The 13,992-nt window shown below is 47.6% G+C and overlaps 7 non-coding genes across 7 annotated transcripts; all 7 read left to right on the top strand.

The window, feature by feature from the left end:
* The first annotated feature begins 906 nt into the window (after window positions 1-906).
* trnal-uaa (transfer RNA leucine (anticodon UAA)) lies at window positions 907-1,026 on the top strand. The gene is made up of 2 exons: window positions 907-944; window positions 981-1,026. It is a non-coding gene; the product is annotated as a tRNA-Leu (tRNA).
* A 1,796-nt stretch (window positions 1,027-2,822) lies between these two features.
* On the top strand, window positions 2,823-2,942 carry trnal-uaa (transfer RNA leucine (anticodon UAA)). The gene is made up of 2 exons: window positions 2,823-2,860; window positions 2,897-2,942. It is a non-coding gene; the product is annotated as a tRNA-Leu (tRNA).
* A 1,237-nt stretch (window positions 2,943-4,179) lies between these two features.
* Window positions 4,180-4,299, top strand: trnal-caa (transfer RNA leucine (anticodon CAA)). Its single transcript has 2 exons — window positions 4,180-4,217; window positions 4,254-4,299. It is a non-coding gene; the product is annotated as a tRNA-Leu (tRNA).
* Window positions 4,300-6,123: 1,824 nt separating this feature from the next.
* Window positions 6,124-6,243, top strand: trnal-uaa (transfer RNA leucine (anticodon UAA)). Its single transcript has 2 exons — window positions 6,124-6,161; window positions 6,198-6,243. It is a non-coding gene; the product is annotated as a tRNA-Leu (tRNA).
* Window positions 6,244-7,480: 1,237 nt separating this feature from the next.
* trnal-caa (transfer RNA leucine (anticodon CAA)) lies at window positions 7,481-7,600 on the top strand. Its single transcript has 2 exons — window positions 7,481-7,518; window positions 7,555-7,600. It is a non-coding gene; the product is annotated as a tRNA-Leu (tRNA).
* Window positions 7,601-11,336: 3,736 nt separating this feature from the next.
* On the top strand, window positions 11,337-11,456 carry trnal-caa (transfer RNA leucine (anticodon CAA)). Its single transcript has 2 exons — window positions 11,337-11,374; window positions 11,411-11,456. It is a non-coding gene; the product is annotated as a tRNA-Leu (tRNA).
* Window positions 11,457-13,288: 1,832 nt separating this feature from the next.
* Window positions 13,289-13,408, top strand: trnal-uaa (transfer RNA leucine (anticodon UAA)). Its single transcript has 2 exons — window positions 13,289-13,326; window positions 13,363-13,408. It is a non-coding gene; the product is annotated as a tRNA-Leu (tRNA).
* The last annotated feature ends 584 nt before the right edge of the window (window positions 13,409-13,992 follow it).

Here is a 13,992-nt window from a genome sequence, read left to right as displayed (position 1 = left end):
GAGAGAGCATGTGTGTGTGAGAGAGAGTGTGTGTTTGTGAGAGAGAGAGAGTATGTGTGTGAGAGAGAGAGCATGTGTGTGAGAGAGAGGGTGTGTGTGTGTGAGAGAGAGAGAGAGAGTGCGTGTGTGTGAGAAAGAGTGTGTGTGAGGGAGAGAGAGTGTATGTGTGCATGTGAGAGAGTGTGTGTGTTTGTGTGAGAGAGAGAGGAAGAATTTGTTAGTGTGTGTGAGAGAGAGTGTGTGTGTGAGAGAGAGTGTGTGTTTGTGTGAGAGAGTGTGTGTGTGAGAGTGTGGGTTTGTGTGAGAGAGAGTGTGTGTGTGTGTGTGAGACAGAAAGAGTGTGTGTGTGAGAGAGAGAGAAAGCGCGTGTGTGAGAAAGAGAGTGTGTGTGTATGTGTGAGAGAGAGAAAGAGAGAATTTTTGTGTGTGTGCGTGAGAGAGTGTGTTTTTGTGTGTGTGTTTGTGTGTGTGTGAGACAGAAAGAGTATGTGTGTGTGTGAGAGAGAGTGAGAGAGCGTGAGTGTGTCATGTGAGAGAGTGAGTGTGTGTGAGAGAGTGACAGTGTGTGTGTGATAGTGAGTGTGTGAGAGAGTATGTGCATGTGAGAGAGAGAGTGTGTGTGAGAGAGACAGAAAGAGGGAGAATATGTGTGTGAGAGGGAGAGAGTGTATTTGTGTGTGGGTGTGAGAGACAGATAGAGAGTGTGTGTGTGCATGTGCATGTGAGAGAGTGAGTGTGTGTGTGTGTGTGTGTGTGCGAGAGTGAGACTGTGTATGAGGGATTGTTGCTGAGTGTGAATGCAAGGGAGCTGCAGAAATGCGGAATTGCATTTTGTGTCTGCACAAGAGCAAGGTGACTAATTGTACAGAGTGAGAAAGACATCTGGAAGGGCATTTGCAGCAGCTTGTCAGGATGGCCGAGTGGTCTAAGGCGCCAGACTTAAGGAATGTTAGTCCTTGCTCAGCATCTGGGCTTGTGAATTCTGGTCCCTTTCTAGGGGCGTGGGTTCAAATCCCACTCCTGACATTCTCCCCTTTTCCCCAAACAAACCTTCCCACACCCACACACTGCCCCCAAATTTCACAGCTTCTTGGAGAGGAGTCACTCCCCCTTCACAAAGATGGAAGAATCCAACCCCTCGGTTTAAAAGATAAGGCTGAGGCATTTGCAGCAATATTGTGTGAGAGAGGGAGCGTTTATGTGAGTGAGTGTGTTTGTGACAGAGAGAGGGTGAGTTTTTATGTGTGTGAGAGAGTGTGCTTGTGTGTGAGAGAGAGAGTGTGTGTGTGAGAGAGAGTATTATGTGTGTGAGAGAGTGTGTGTGTGAGTTTGTGTGTGAGAGAGTGTGTGTATATGGGAGAGATAGAGTGTGTTTGTGAGAGTGTGTGTGCGTGTGTGAGAGAGATAAAGTGTATGTGTGAGTGTGAGAGAGAGTGTGTGTGTGAGAGAGAGAGATAGGGTGTGTATATGTGTGTGAGAGAGAGTGAATTTGTATGTGTCTGTGCGAGAGAGACAGAGAGAGCATGAGTCTGTGTGTGAGAGAGAGTGTGTGTCTGTGTGTCTGTGTATGACAGTGTGTGTGAGAGAGAATGTGTGTGAGAGAGAATGTGTGTGAGAGAGAGTGTGTCTGTGAGAGAGAGTGCGTGTGTGTGTGTATGTGAGAGAGAGTGTGTTTGTGTGTGGGTGTGAGAGACAGATAGAGAGTGTGTGAGTGTGTGTGCATGTGAGAGAGAGTGTATATGTGTGTGAGAGAGATTGTGTGTGCATGTGAGTGTTTGGGTGTGTGTGTGAGAGAGAGAGTGCGTGTGTGTGAGAGAGAGTGTGTGTTTGTGAGAGAGAGTGTGTATGTCTACATGTGTTTGTGTGTGAGAGAGAGAGTGTGTCTGTGAGAGAGTGTATATGTGTGGATAGAGAGAGAGAGCATGTGTGTGTGAGAGAGAGTGTGTGTTTGTGAGAGAGAGAGAGTATGTGTGTGAGAGAGAGAGCATGTGTGTGAGAGAGAGGGTGTGTGTGTGTGAGAGAGAGAGAGAGAGTGCGTGTGTGTGAGAAAGAGTGTGTGTGAGGGAGAGAGAGTGTATGTGTGCATGTGAGAGAGTGTGTGTGTTTGTGTGAGAGAGAGAGGAAGAATTTGTTAGTGTGTGTGAGAGAGAGTGTGTGTGTGAGAGAGAGTGTGTGTTTGTGTGAGAGAGTGTGTGTGTGAGAGTGTGGGTTTGTGTGAGAGAGAGTGTGTGTGTGTGTGTGAGACAGAAAGAGTGTGTGTGTGAGAGAGAGAGAAAGCGCGTGTGTGAGAGAGAGAGTGTGTGTGTATGTGTGAGAGAGAGAAAGAGAGAATTTTTGTGTGTGTGCGTGAGAGAGTGTGTTTTTGTGTGTGTGTTTGTGTGTGTGTGAGACAGAAAGAGTATGTGTGTGTGTGAGAGAGAGTGAGAGAGCGTGAGTGTGTCATGTGAGAGAGTGAGTGTGTGTGAGAGAGTGACAGTGTGTGTGTGATAGTGAGTGTGTGAGAGAGTATGTGCATGTGAGAGAGAGAGTGTGTGTGAGAGAGACAGAAAGAGGGAGAATATGTGTGTGAGAGGGAGAGAGTGTATTTGTGTGTGGGTGTGAGAGACAGATAGAGAGTGTGTGTGTGCATGTGCATGTGAGAGAGTGAGTGTGTGTGTGTGTGTGTGTGTGTGCGAGAGTGAGACTGTGTATGAGGGATTGTTGCTGAGTGTGAATGCAAGGGAGCTGCAGAAATGCGGAATTGCATTTTGTGTCTGCACAAGAGCAAGGTGACTAATTGTACAGAGTGAGAAAGACATCTGGAAGGGCATTTGCAGCAGCTTGTCAGGATGGCCGAGTGGTCTAAGGCGCCAGACTTAAGGAATGTTAGTCCTTGCTCAGCATCTGGGCTTGTGAATTCTGGTCCCTTTCTAGGGGCGTGGGTTCAAATCCCACTCCTGACATTCTCCCCTTTTCCCCAAACAAACCTTCCCACACCCACACACTGCCCCCAAATTTCACAGCTTCTTGGAGAGGAGTCACTCCCCCTTCACAAAGATGGAAGAATCCAACCCCTCGGTTTAAAAGATAAGGCTGAGGCATTTGCAGCAATATTGTGTGAGAGAGGGAGCGTTTATGTGAGGGAGTGTGTTTGTGACAGAGAGAGGGTGAATTTTTATGTGTGTGAGAGAGTGTGCTTGTGTGTGAGAGAGAGAGTGTGTGTGTGAGAGAGAGTGTGTGTGTGAGAGTGTGGGTTTGTATGAGAGAGAGAGTGCGTGTGTGTGAGAGAGAGTGTGTGTTTGTGAGAGAGAGTGTGTATGTCTACATGTGTTTGTGTGTGAGAGAGAGAGTGTGTCTGTGAGAGAGTGTATATGTGTGGATAGAGAGAGAGAGCATGTGTGTGTGAGAGAGTGTGTGTGTTTGTGAGAGAGAGAGAGTATGTGTGTGAGAGAGAGTGCATGTGTGTGAGAGAGAGGGTGTGTGTGTGTGTGAGAGAGAGAGAGAGAGTGCGTGTGTGTGAGAAAGAGTGTGTGTGAGGGAGAGAGAGTGTATGTGTGCATGTGAGAGAGTGTGTGTGAGAGTGTGGGTTTGTGTGAGAGAGAGTGTGTGTGTGTGTGAGACAGAAAGAGTGTGTGTGTGAGAGAGAGAGAAAGCGCGTGTGTGAGAGAGAGAGTGTGTGTGTATGTGTGAGAGAGAGAAAGAGAGAATTTTTGTGTGTGTGCGTGAGAGAGTGTGTTTTTGTGTGAGTGTGTTTGTGTGTGTGTGAGACAGAAAGAGTATGTGTGTGTGTGAGAGAGAGTGAGAGAGCGTGAGTGTGTCATGTGAGAGAGTGAGTGTGTGTGAGAGAGTGACAGTGTGTGTGTGATAGTGAGTGTGTGAGAGAGTATGTGCATGTGAGAGAGAGAGTGTGTGTGAGAGAGACAGAAAGAGGGAGAATATGTGTGTGTGAGAGGGAGAGAGTGTGTTTGTGTGTGGGTGTGAGAGACAGATAGAGAGTGTGTGTGTGCATGTGCATGTGAGAGAGTGAGTGTGTGTGTGTGTGTGTGTGTGCGAGAGTGAGACTGTGTATGAGGGATTGTTGCTGAGTGTGAATGCAAGGGAGCTGCAGAAATGCGGAATTGCATTTTGTGTCTGCACAAGAGCAAGGTGACTAATTGTACAGAGTGAGAAAGACATCTGGAAGGGCATCTGCAGCAGCTTGTCAGGATGGCCGAGTGGTCTAAGGCGCCAGACTCAAGGAGTGTTAGTCCTTGCTCTGCATCTGGGCTTGTGAATTCTGGTCCCTTCCTAGGGGCGTGGGTTCAAATCCCACTCCTGACATTCTCCCCTTTTCCCCAAACAAACCTTCCCACACCCACACACTGCCCCCAAATTTCACAGCTTCTTGGAGAGGAGTCACTCCCCCTTCACAAAGATGGAAGAATCCAACCCCTCGGTTTAAAAGATAAGGCTGAGGCATTTGCAGCAATATTGTGTGAGAGAGGGAGCGTTTATGTGAGTGAGTGTGTTTGTGACAGAGAGAGGGTGAGTTTTTATGTGTGTGAGAGAGTGTGCTTGTGTGTGAGAGAGAGAGTGTGTGTGTGAGAGGGAGGGAGAGTGTGTGTGTGTGAGAGAGAGTATTATGTGTGTGAGAGAGTGTGTGTGTGAGTTTGTGTGTGAGAGAGTGTGTGTATATGGGAGAGATAGAGTGTGTTTGTGAGAGTGTGTGTGCGTGTGTGAGAGAGATAAAGTGTATGTGTGAGTGTGAGAGAGAGTGTGTGTGTGAGAGAGAGAGATAGGGTGTGTATATGTGTGTGAGAGAGAGTGAATTTGTATGTGTCTGTGCGAGAGAGACAGAGAGAGCATGAGTCTGTGTGTGAGAGAGAGTGTGTGTCTGTGTGTCTGTGTATGACAGTGTGTGTGAGAGAGAATGTGTGTGAGAGAGAATGTGTGTGAGAGAGAGTGTGTCTGTGAGAGAGAGTGCGTGTGTGTGTGTATGTGAGAGAGAGTGTGTTTGTGTGTGGGTGTGAGAGACAGATAGAGAGTGTGTGAGTGTGTGTGCATGTGAGAGAGAGTGTATATGTGTGTGAGAGAGATTGTGTGTGCATGTGAGTGTTTGGGTGTGTGTGTGAGAGAGAGAGTGCGTGTGTGTGAGAGAGAGTGTGTGTTTGTGAGAGAGAGTGTGTATGTCTACATGTGTTTGTGTGTGAGAGAGAGAGTGTGTCTGTGAGAGAGTGTATATGTGTGGATAGAGAGAGAGAGCATGTGTGTGTGAGAGAGAGTGTGTGTTTGTGAGAGAGAGAGAGTATGTGTGTGAGAGAGAGAGCATGTGTGTGAGAGAGAGGGTGTGTGTGTGTGAGAGAGAGAGAGAGAGTGCGTGTGTGTGAGAAAGAGTGTGTGTGAGGGAGAGAGAGTGTATGTGTGCATGTGAGAGAGTGTGTGTGTTTGTGTGAGAGAGAGAGGAAGAATTTGTTAGTGTGTGTGAGAGAGAGTGTGTGTGTGAGAGAGAGTGTGTGTTTGTGTGAGAGAGTGTGTGTGTGTGAGAGTGTGGGTTTGTGTGAGAGAGAGTGTGTGTGTGTGTGTGAGACAGAAAGAGTGTGTGTGTGAGAGAGAGAGAAAGCGCGTGTGTGAGAGAGAGAGTGTGTGTGTATGTGTGAGAGAGAGAAAGAGAGAATTTTTGTGTGTGTGCGTGAGAGAGTGTGTTTTTGTGTGAGTGTGTTTGTGTGTGTGTGAGACAGAAAGAGTATGTGTGTGTGTGAGAGAGAGTGAGAGAGCGTGAGTGTGTCATGTGAGAGAGTGAGTGTGTGTGAGAGAGTGACAGTGTGTGTGTGATAGTGAGTGTGTGAGAGAGTATGTGCATGTGAGAGAGAGAGTGTGTGTGAGAGAGACAGAAAGAGGGAGAATATGTGTGTGAGAGGGAGAGAGTGTATTTGTGTGTGGGTGTGAGAGACAGATAGAGAGTGTGTGTGTGCATGTGCATGTGAGAGAGTGAGTGTGTGTGTGTGTGTGTGTGTGCGAGAGTGAGACTGTGTATGAGGGATTGTTGCTGAGTGTGAATGCAAGGGAGCTGCAGAAATGCGGAATTGCATTTTGTGTCTGCACAAGAGCAAGGTGACTAATTGTACAGAGTGAGAAAGACATCTGGAAGGGCATTTGCAGCAGCTTGTCAGGATGGCCGAGTGGTCTAAGGCGCCAGACTTAAGGAATGTTAGTCCTTGCTCAGCATCTGGGCTTGTGAATTCTGGTCCCTTTCTAGGGGCGTGGGTTCAAATCCCACTCCTGACATTCTCCCCTTTTCCCCAAACAAACCTTCCCACACCCACACACTGCCCCCAAATTTCACAGCTTCTTGGAGAGGAGTCACTCCCCCTTCACAAAGATGGAAGAATCCAACCCCTCGGTTTAAAAGATAAGGCTGAGGCATTTGCAGCAATATTGTGTGAGAGAGGGAGCGTTTATGTGAGGGTGTGTGTTTGTGACAGAGAGAGGGTGAATTTTTATGTGTGTGAGAGAGTGTGCTTGTGTGTGAGAGAGAGAGTGTGTGTGTGAGAGAGAGTGTGTGTGTGAGAGTGTGGGTTTGTATGAGAGAGAGAGTGCGTGTGTGTGAGAGAGAGTGTGTGTTTGTGAGAGAGAGTGTGTATGTCTACATGTGTTTGTGTGTGAGAGAGAGAGTGTGTCTGTGAGAGAGTGTATATGTGTGGATAGAGAGAGAGAGCATGTGTGTGTGAGAGAGTGTGTGTGTTTGTGAGAGAGAGAGAGTATGTGTGTGAGAGAGAGTGCATGTGTGTGAGAGAGAGGGTGTGTGTGTGTGTGAGAGAGAGAGAGAGAGTGCGTGTGTGTGAGAAAGAGTGTGTGTGAGGGAGAGAGAGTGTATGTGTGCATGTGAGAGAGTGTGTGTGAGAGTGTGGGTTTGTGTGAGAGAGAGTGTGTGTGTGTGTGAGACAGAAAGAGTGTGTGTGTGAGAGAGAGAGAAAGCGCGTGTGTGAGAGAGAGAGTGTGTGTGTATGTGTGAGAGAGAGAAAGAGAGAATTTTTGTGTGTGTGCGTGAGAGAGTGTGTTTTTGTGTGAGTGTGTTTGTGTGTGTGTGAGACAGAAAGAGTATGTGTGTGTGTGAGAGAGAGTGAGAGAGCGTGAGTGTGTCATGTGAGAGAGTGAGTGTGTGTGAGAGAGTGACAGTGTGTGTGTGATAGTGAGTGTGTGAGAGAGTATGTGCATGTGAGAGAGAGAGTGTGTGTGAGAGAGACAGAAAGAGGGAGAATATGTGTGTGTGAGAGGGAGAGAGTGTGTTTGTGTGTGGGTGTGAGAGACAGATAGAGAGTGTGTGTGTGCATGTGCATGTGAGAGAGTGAGTGTGTGTGTGTGTGTGTGTGTGCGAGAGTGAGACTGTGTATGAGGGATTGTTGCTGAGTGTGAATGCAAGGGAGCTGCAGAAATGCGGAATTGCATTTTGTGTCTGCACAAGAGCAAGGTGACTAATTGTACAGAGTGAGAAAGACATCTGGAAGGGCATCTGCAGCAGCTTGTCAGGATGGCCGAGTGGTCTAAGGCGCCAGACTCAAGGAGTGTTAGTCCTTGCTCTGCATCTGGGCTTGTGAATTCTGGTCCCTTCCTAGGGGCGTGGGTTCAAATCCCACTCCTGACATTCTCCACTTTTCCTCAAACAAACCTTCCCACACCCACACAATGCCCCCAAATTTCAGAGCTTCTTGGAGAGGAGTCACTCCCCCTTCACAAAGATGGAAGAATCCAACCCCTCGGTTTAAAAGATAAGGCTGAGGCATTTGCAGCAATATTGTGTGAGAGAGGGAGCGTTTATGTGAGTGAGTGTGTTTGTGACAGAGAGAGGGTGAATTTTTATGTGTGTGAGAGAGTGTGCTTGTGTGTGAGAGAGAGAGTGTGTGTGTGAGAGGGAGGGAGAGTGTGTGTGTGTGAGAGAGAGTATTATGTGTGTGAGAGAGTGTGTGTGTGAGTTTGTGTGTGAGAGAGTGTGTGTATATGGGAGAGATAGAGTGTGTTTGTGAGAGTGTGTGTGTGTGTGTGTGAGAGAGATAAAGTGTATGTGTGAGTGTGAGAGAGAGTGTGTGTGTGAGAGAGAGAGATAGGGTGTGTATATGTGTGTGAGAGAGAGTGAATTTGTATGTGTCTGTGCGAGAGAGACAGAGAGAGCATGAGTCTGTGTGTGAGAGAGAGTGTGTGTCTGTGTGTCTGTGTATGACAGTGTGTGTGAGAGAGAATGTGTGTGAGAGAGAATGTGTGTGAGAGAGAGTGTGTCTGTGAGAGAGAGTGCGTGTGTGTGTGTATGTGAGAGAGAGTGTGTTTGTGTGTGGGTGTGAGAGACAGATAGAGAGTGTGTGAGTGTGTGTGCATGTGAGAGAGAGTGTATATGTGTGTGAGAGAGATTGTGTGTGCATGTGAGTGTTTGGGTGTGTGTGTGAGAGAGAGAGTGCGTGTGTGTGAGAGAGTGTGTGTTTGTGAGAGAGAGTGTGTATGTCTACATGTGTTTGTGTGTGAGAGAGAGAGTGTGTCTGTGAGAGAGTGTATATGTGTGGATAGAGAGAGAGAGCATGTGTGTGTGAGAGAGAGTGTGTGTTTGTGAGAGAGAGAGAGTATGTGTGTGAGAGAGAGTGCATGTGTGTGAGAGAGAGGGTGTGTGTGTGTGAGAGAGAGAGAGAGAGTGCGTGTGTGTGAGAAAGAGTGTGTGTGAGGGAGAGGGAGTGTATGTGTGCATGTGAGAGAGTGTGTGTGTTTGTGTGAGAGAGAGAGGAAGAATTTGTTAGTGTGTGTGAGAGAGAGTGTGTGTGTGAGAGAGAGTGTGTGTTTGTGTGAGAGAGTGTGTGTGAGAGTGTGGGTTTGTGTGAGAGAGAGTGTGTGTGTGTGTGAGACAGAAAGAGTGTGTGTGTGAGAGAGAGAGAAAGCGCGTGTGTGAGAGAGAGAGTGTGTGTGTATGTGTGAGAGAGAGAAAGAGAGAATTTTTGTGTGTGTGCGTGAGAGAGTGTGTTTTTGTGTGAGTGTGTTTGTGTGTGTGTGAGACAGAAAGAGTATGTGTGTGTGTGAGAGAGAGTGAGAGAGCGTGAGTGTGTCATGTGAGAGAGTGAGTGTGTGTGAGAGAGTGACAGTGTGTGTGTGATAGTGAGTGTGTGAGAGAGTATGTGCATGTGAGAGAGAGAGTGTGTGTGAGAGAGACAGAAAGAGGGAGAATATGTGTGTGTGAGAGGGAGAGAGTGTGTTTGTGTGTGGGTGTGAGAGACAGATAGAGAGTGTGTGTGTGCATGTGCATGTGAGAGAGTGAGTGTGTGTGTGTGTGCGAGAGTGAGACTGTGTATGAGGGATTGTTGCTGAGTGTGAATGCAAGGGAGCTGCAGAAATGCGGAATTGCATTTTGTGTCTGCACAAGAGCAAGGTGACTAATTGTACAGAGTGAGAAAGACATCTGGAAGGGCATCTGCAGCAGCTTGTCAGGATGCCTGAGTGGTCTAAGGCGCCAGACTCAAGGAGTGTTAGTCCTTGCTCTGCATCTGGGCTTGTGAATTCAGGTCCCTTCCTAGGGGCGTGGGTTCAAATCCCACTCCTGACATTCTCCACTTTTCCTCAAACAAACCTTCCCACACCCACACAATGCCCCCAAATTTCACAGCTTCTTGGAGAGGAGTCACTCCCCCTTCACAAAGATGGAAGAATCCAACCCCTCGGTTTAAAAGATAAGGCTGAGGCATTTGCAGCAATATTGTGTGAGAGAGGGAGCGTTTATGTGAGTGAGTGTGTTTGTGACAGAGAGAGGGTGAATTTTTATGTGTGTGAGAGAGTGTGCTTGTGTGTGAGAGAGAGAGTGTGTGTGTGAGAGGGAGGGAGAGTGTGTGTGTGTGAGAGAGAGTATTATGTGTGTGAGAGAGTGTGTGTGTGAGTTTGTGTGTGAGAGAGTGTGTGTATATGGGAGAGATAGAGTGTGTTTGTGAGAGTGTGCGTGTGTGAGAGAGATAAAGTGTATGTGTGAGTGTGAGAGAGAGTGTGTGTGTGAGAGAGAGAGATAGGGTGTGTATATGTGTGTGAGAGAGAGTGAATTTGTATGTGTCTGTGCGAGAGAGACAGAGAGAGCATGAGTCTGTGTGTGAGAGAGAGTGTGTGTCTGTGTGTCTGTGTATGACAGTGTGTGTGAGAGAGAATGTGTGTGAGAGAGAATGTGTGTGAGAGAGAGTGTGTCTGTGAGAGAGAGTGCGTGTGTGTGTGTATGTGAGAGAGAGTGTGTTTGTGTGTGGGTGTGAGAGACAGATAGAGAGTGTGTGAGTGTGTGTGCATGTGAGAGAGAGTGTATATGTGTGTGAGAGAGATTGTGTGTGCATGTGAGTGTTTGGGTGTGTGTGTGAGAGAGAGAGTGCGTGTGTGTGAGAGAGTGTGTGTTTGTGAGAGAGAGTGTGTATGTCTACATGTGTTTGTGTGTGAGAGAGAGAGTGTGTCTGTGAGAGAGTGTATATGTGTGGATAGAGAGAGAGAGCATGTGTGTGTGAGAGAGAGTGTGTGTTTGTGAGAGAGAGAGAGTATGTGTGTGAGAGAGAGTGCATGTGTGTGAGAGAGAGGGTGTGTGTGTGTGAGAGAGAGAGAGAGAGTGCGTGTGTGTGAGAAAGAGTGTGTGTGAGGGAGAGGGAGTGTATGTGTGCATGTGAGAGAGTGTGTGTGTTTGTGTGAGAGAGAGAGGAAGAATTTGTTAGTGTGTGTGAGAGAGAGTGTGTGTGTGAGAGAGAGTGTGTGTTTGTGTGAGAGAGTGTGTGTGTGTGAGAGTGTGGGTTTGTGTGAGAGAGAGTGTGTGTGTGTGTGTGAGACAGAAAGAGTGTGTGTGTGAGAGAGAGAGAAAGCGCGTGTGTGAGAGAGAGAGTGTGTGTGTATGTGTGAGAGAGAGAAAGAGAGAATTTTTGTGTGTGTGCGTGAGAGAGTGTGTTTTTGTGTGAGTGTGTTTGTGTGTGTGTGAGACAGAAAGAGTATGTGTGTGTGTGAGAGAGAGTGAGAGAGCGTGAGTGTGTCATGTGAGAGAGTGAGTGTGTGTGAGAGAGTGACAGTGTGTGTGTGATAGTGAGTGTGTGAGAGAGTATGTGCATGTGAGAGAGAGAGTGTGTGTGAGAGAGACAGAAAGAGGGAGAATATGTGTGTGTGAGAGGGAGAGAGTGTGTTTGTGTGTGGGTGTGAGAGACAGATAGAGAGTGTGTGTGTGCATGTGAGAGAGTGAGTGTGTGTGTGTGCGAGAGTGAGACTGTGTATGAGGGATTGTTGCTGAGTGTGAATGCAAGGGAGCTGCAGAAATGCGGAATTGCATTTTGTGTCTGCACAAGAGCAAGGTGACTAATTGTACAGAGTGAGAAAGACATCTGGAAGGGCATCTGCAGCAGCTTGTCAGGATGGCCGAGTGGTCTAAGGCGCCAGACTCAAGGAGTGTTAGTCCTTGCTCTGCATCTGGGCTTGTGAATTCTGGTCCCTTCCTAGGGGCGTGGGTTCAAATCCCACTCCTGACATTCTCCACTTTTCCTCAAACAAACCTTCCCACACCCACACAATGCCCCCAAATTTCACAGCTTCTTGGAGAGGAGTCACTCCCCCTTCACAAAGATGGAAGAATCCAACCCCTGGGTTTCAAAGATAAGGCTGAGGCATTTGCAGCAATATTGTGTGAGAGAGGGAGCGTTTATGTGAGTGAGTGTGTTTGTGACAGAGAGAGGGTGAATTTTTATGTGTGTGAGAGAGTGTGCTTGTGTGTGAGAGAGAGAGTGTGTGTGTGAGAGGGAGGGAGAGTGTGTGTGTGTGAGAGAGAGTATTATGTGTGTGAGAGAGTGTGTGTGTGAGTTTGTGTGTGAGAGAGTGTGTGTATATGGGAGAGATAGAGTGTGTTTGTGAGAGTGTGTGTGTGCGTGTGTGAGAGAGATAAAGTGTATGTGTGAGTGTGAGAGAGAGTGTGTGTGTGAGAGAGAGAGATAGGGTGTGTATATGTGTGTGAGAGAGAGTGAATTTGTATGTGTCTGTGCGAGAGAGACAGAGAGAGCATGAGTCTGTGTGTGAGAGAGAGTGTGTGTCTGTGTGTCTGTGTATGACAGTGTGTGTGAGAGAGAATGTGTGTGAGAGAGAATGTGTGTGAGAGAGAGTGTGTCTGTGAGAGAGAGTGCGTGTGTGTGTGTATGTGAGAGAGAGTGTGTTTGTGTGTGGGTGTGAGAGACAGATAGAGAGTGTGTGAGTGTGTGTGCATGTGAGAGAGAGTGTATATGTGTGTGAGAGAGATTGTGTGTGCATGTGAGTGTTTGGGTGTGTGTGTGAGAGAGAGAGTGCGTGTGTGTGAGAGAGAGTGTGTGTTTGTGAGAGAGAGTGTGTATGTCTACATGTGTTTGTGTGTGAGAGAGAGAGTGTGTCTGTGAGAGAGTGTATATGTGTGGATAGAGAGAGAGAGCATGTGTGTGTGAGAGAGAGTGTGTGTTTGTGAGAGAGAGAGAGTATGTGTGTGAGAGAGAGTGCATGTGTGTGAGAGAGAGGGTGTGTGTGTGTGAGAGAGAGAGAGAGAGTGCGTGTGTGTGAGAAAGAGTGTGTGTGAGGGAGAGAGAGTGTATGTGTGCATGTGTGAGAGTGTGTGTGTTTGTGTGAGAGAGAGAGGAAGAATTTGTTAGTGTGTGTGAGAGAGAGTGTGTGTGTGAGAGAGAGTGTGTGTTTGTGTGAGAGAGTGTGTGTGTGAGAGTGTGGGTTTGTGTGAGAGAGAGTGTGTGTGTGTGTGTGTGAGACAGATAGAGTGTGTGTGTGAGAGAGAGAAAGCGCGTGTGTGAGAGAGAGAGTGTGTGTGTATGTGTGAGAGAGAGAAAGAGAGAATTTTTGTGTGTGTGCGTGAGAGAGTGTGTTTTTGTGTGAGTGTGTTTGTGTGTGTGTGAGACAGAAAGAGTATGTGTGTGTGTGAGAGAGAGTGAGAGAGCGTGAGTGTGTCATGTGAGAGAGTGAGTGTGTGTGAGAGAGTGACAGTGTGTGTGTGATAGTGAGTGTGTGAGAGAGTATGTGCATGTGAGAGAGAGAGTGTGTGTGAGAGAGACAGAAAGAGGGAGAATATGTGTGTGTGAGAGGGAGAGAGTGTATTTGTGTGTGGGTGTGAGAGACAGATAGAGAGTGTGTGTGTGCATGTGCATGTGAGAGAGTGAGTGTGTGTGTGTGTGTGTGTGTGTGTGTGCGAGAGTGAGACTGTGTATGAGGGATTGTTGCTGAGTGTGAATGCAAGGGAGCTGCAGAAATGCGGAATTGCATTTTGTGTCTGCACAAGAGCAAGGTGACTAATTGTACAGAGTGAGAAAGACATCTGGAAGGGCATCTGCAGCAGCTTGTCAGGATGGCCGAGTGGTCTAAGGCGCCAGACTTAAGGAATGTTAGTCCTTGCTCTGCATCTGGGCTTGTGAATTCTGGTCCCTTTCTAGGGGCGTGGGTTCAAATCCCACTCCTGACATTCTCCCCTTTTCCCCAAACAAACCTTCCCACACCCACACACTGCCCCCAAATTTCACAGCTTCTTGGAGAGGAGTCACTCCCCCTTCACAAAGATGGAAGAATCCAACCCCTCGGTTTAAAAGATAAGGCTGAGGCATTTGCAGCAATATTGTGTGAGAGAGGGAGCGTTTATGTGAGTGAGTGTGTTTGTGACAGAGAGAGGGTGAGTTTTTATGTGTGTGAGAGAGTGTGCTTCTGTGTGAGAGAGAGAGTGTGTGTGTGAGAGGGAGGGAGAGTGTGTGTGTGTGAGAGAGAGTATTATGTGTGTGAGAGAGTGTGTGTGTGAGTTTGTGTGTGAGAGAGTGTGTGTATATGGGAGAGATAGAGAGTGTGTGTGTGCGTGTGTGAGAGAGATAAAGTGTATGTGTGAGTGTGAGAGAGAGTGTGTGTGTGAGAGAGAGAGATAGGGTGTGTATATGTGTGTGAGAGAGAGTGAATTTGTATGTGTCTGTGCGAGAGAGACAGAGAGAGCATGAGTCTGTGTGTGAGAGAGAGTGTGTGTCTGTGTGTCTGTGTATGACAGTGTGTGTGAGAGAGAATGTG

Source organism: Chiloscyllium plagiosum, unplaced genomic scaffold (assembly GCF_037043375.1).
Source record: "Chiloscyllium plagiosum isolate Xiang-an unplaced genomic scaffold, Cpla_swu_hap1 HiC_scaffold_24, whole genome shotgun sequence".
Classification (NCBI taxonomy): Eukaryota; Metazoa; Chordata; class Chondrichthyes; order Orectolobiformes; family Hemiscylliidae; genus Chiloscyllium; species Chiloscyllium plagiosum.
The sequence above is the reverse complement of the archived record's forward strand: the minus strand, read 5'-3'. Positions and strand labels throughout refer to the sequence as shown.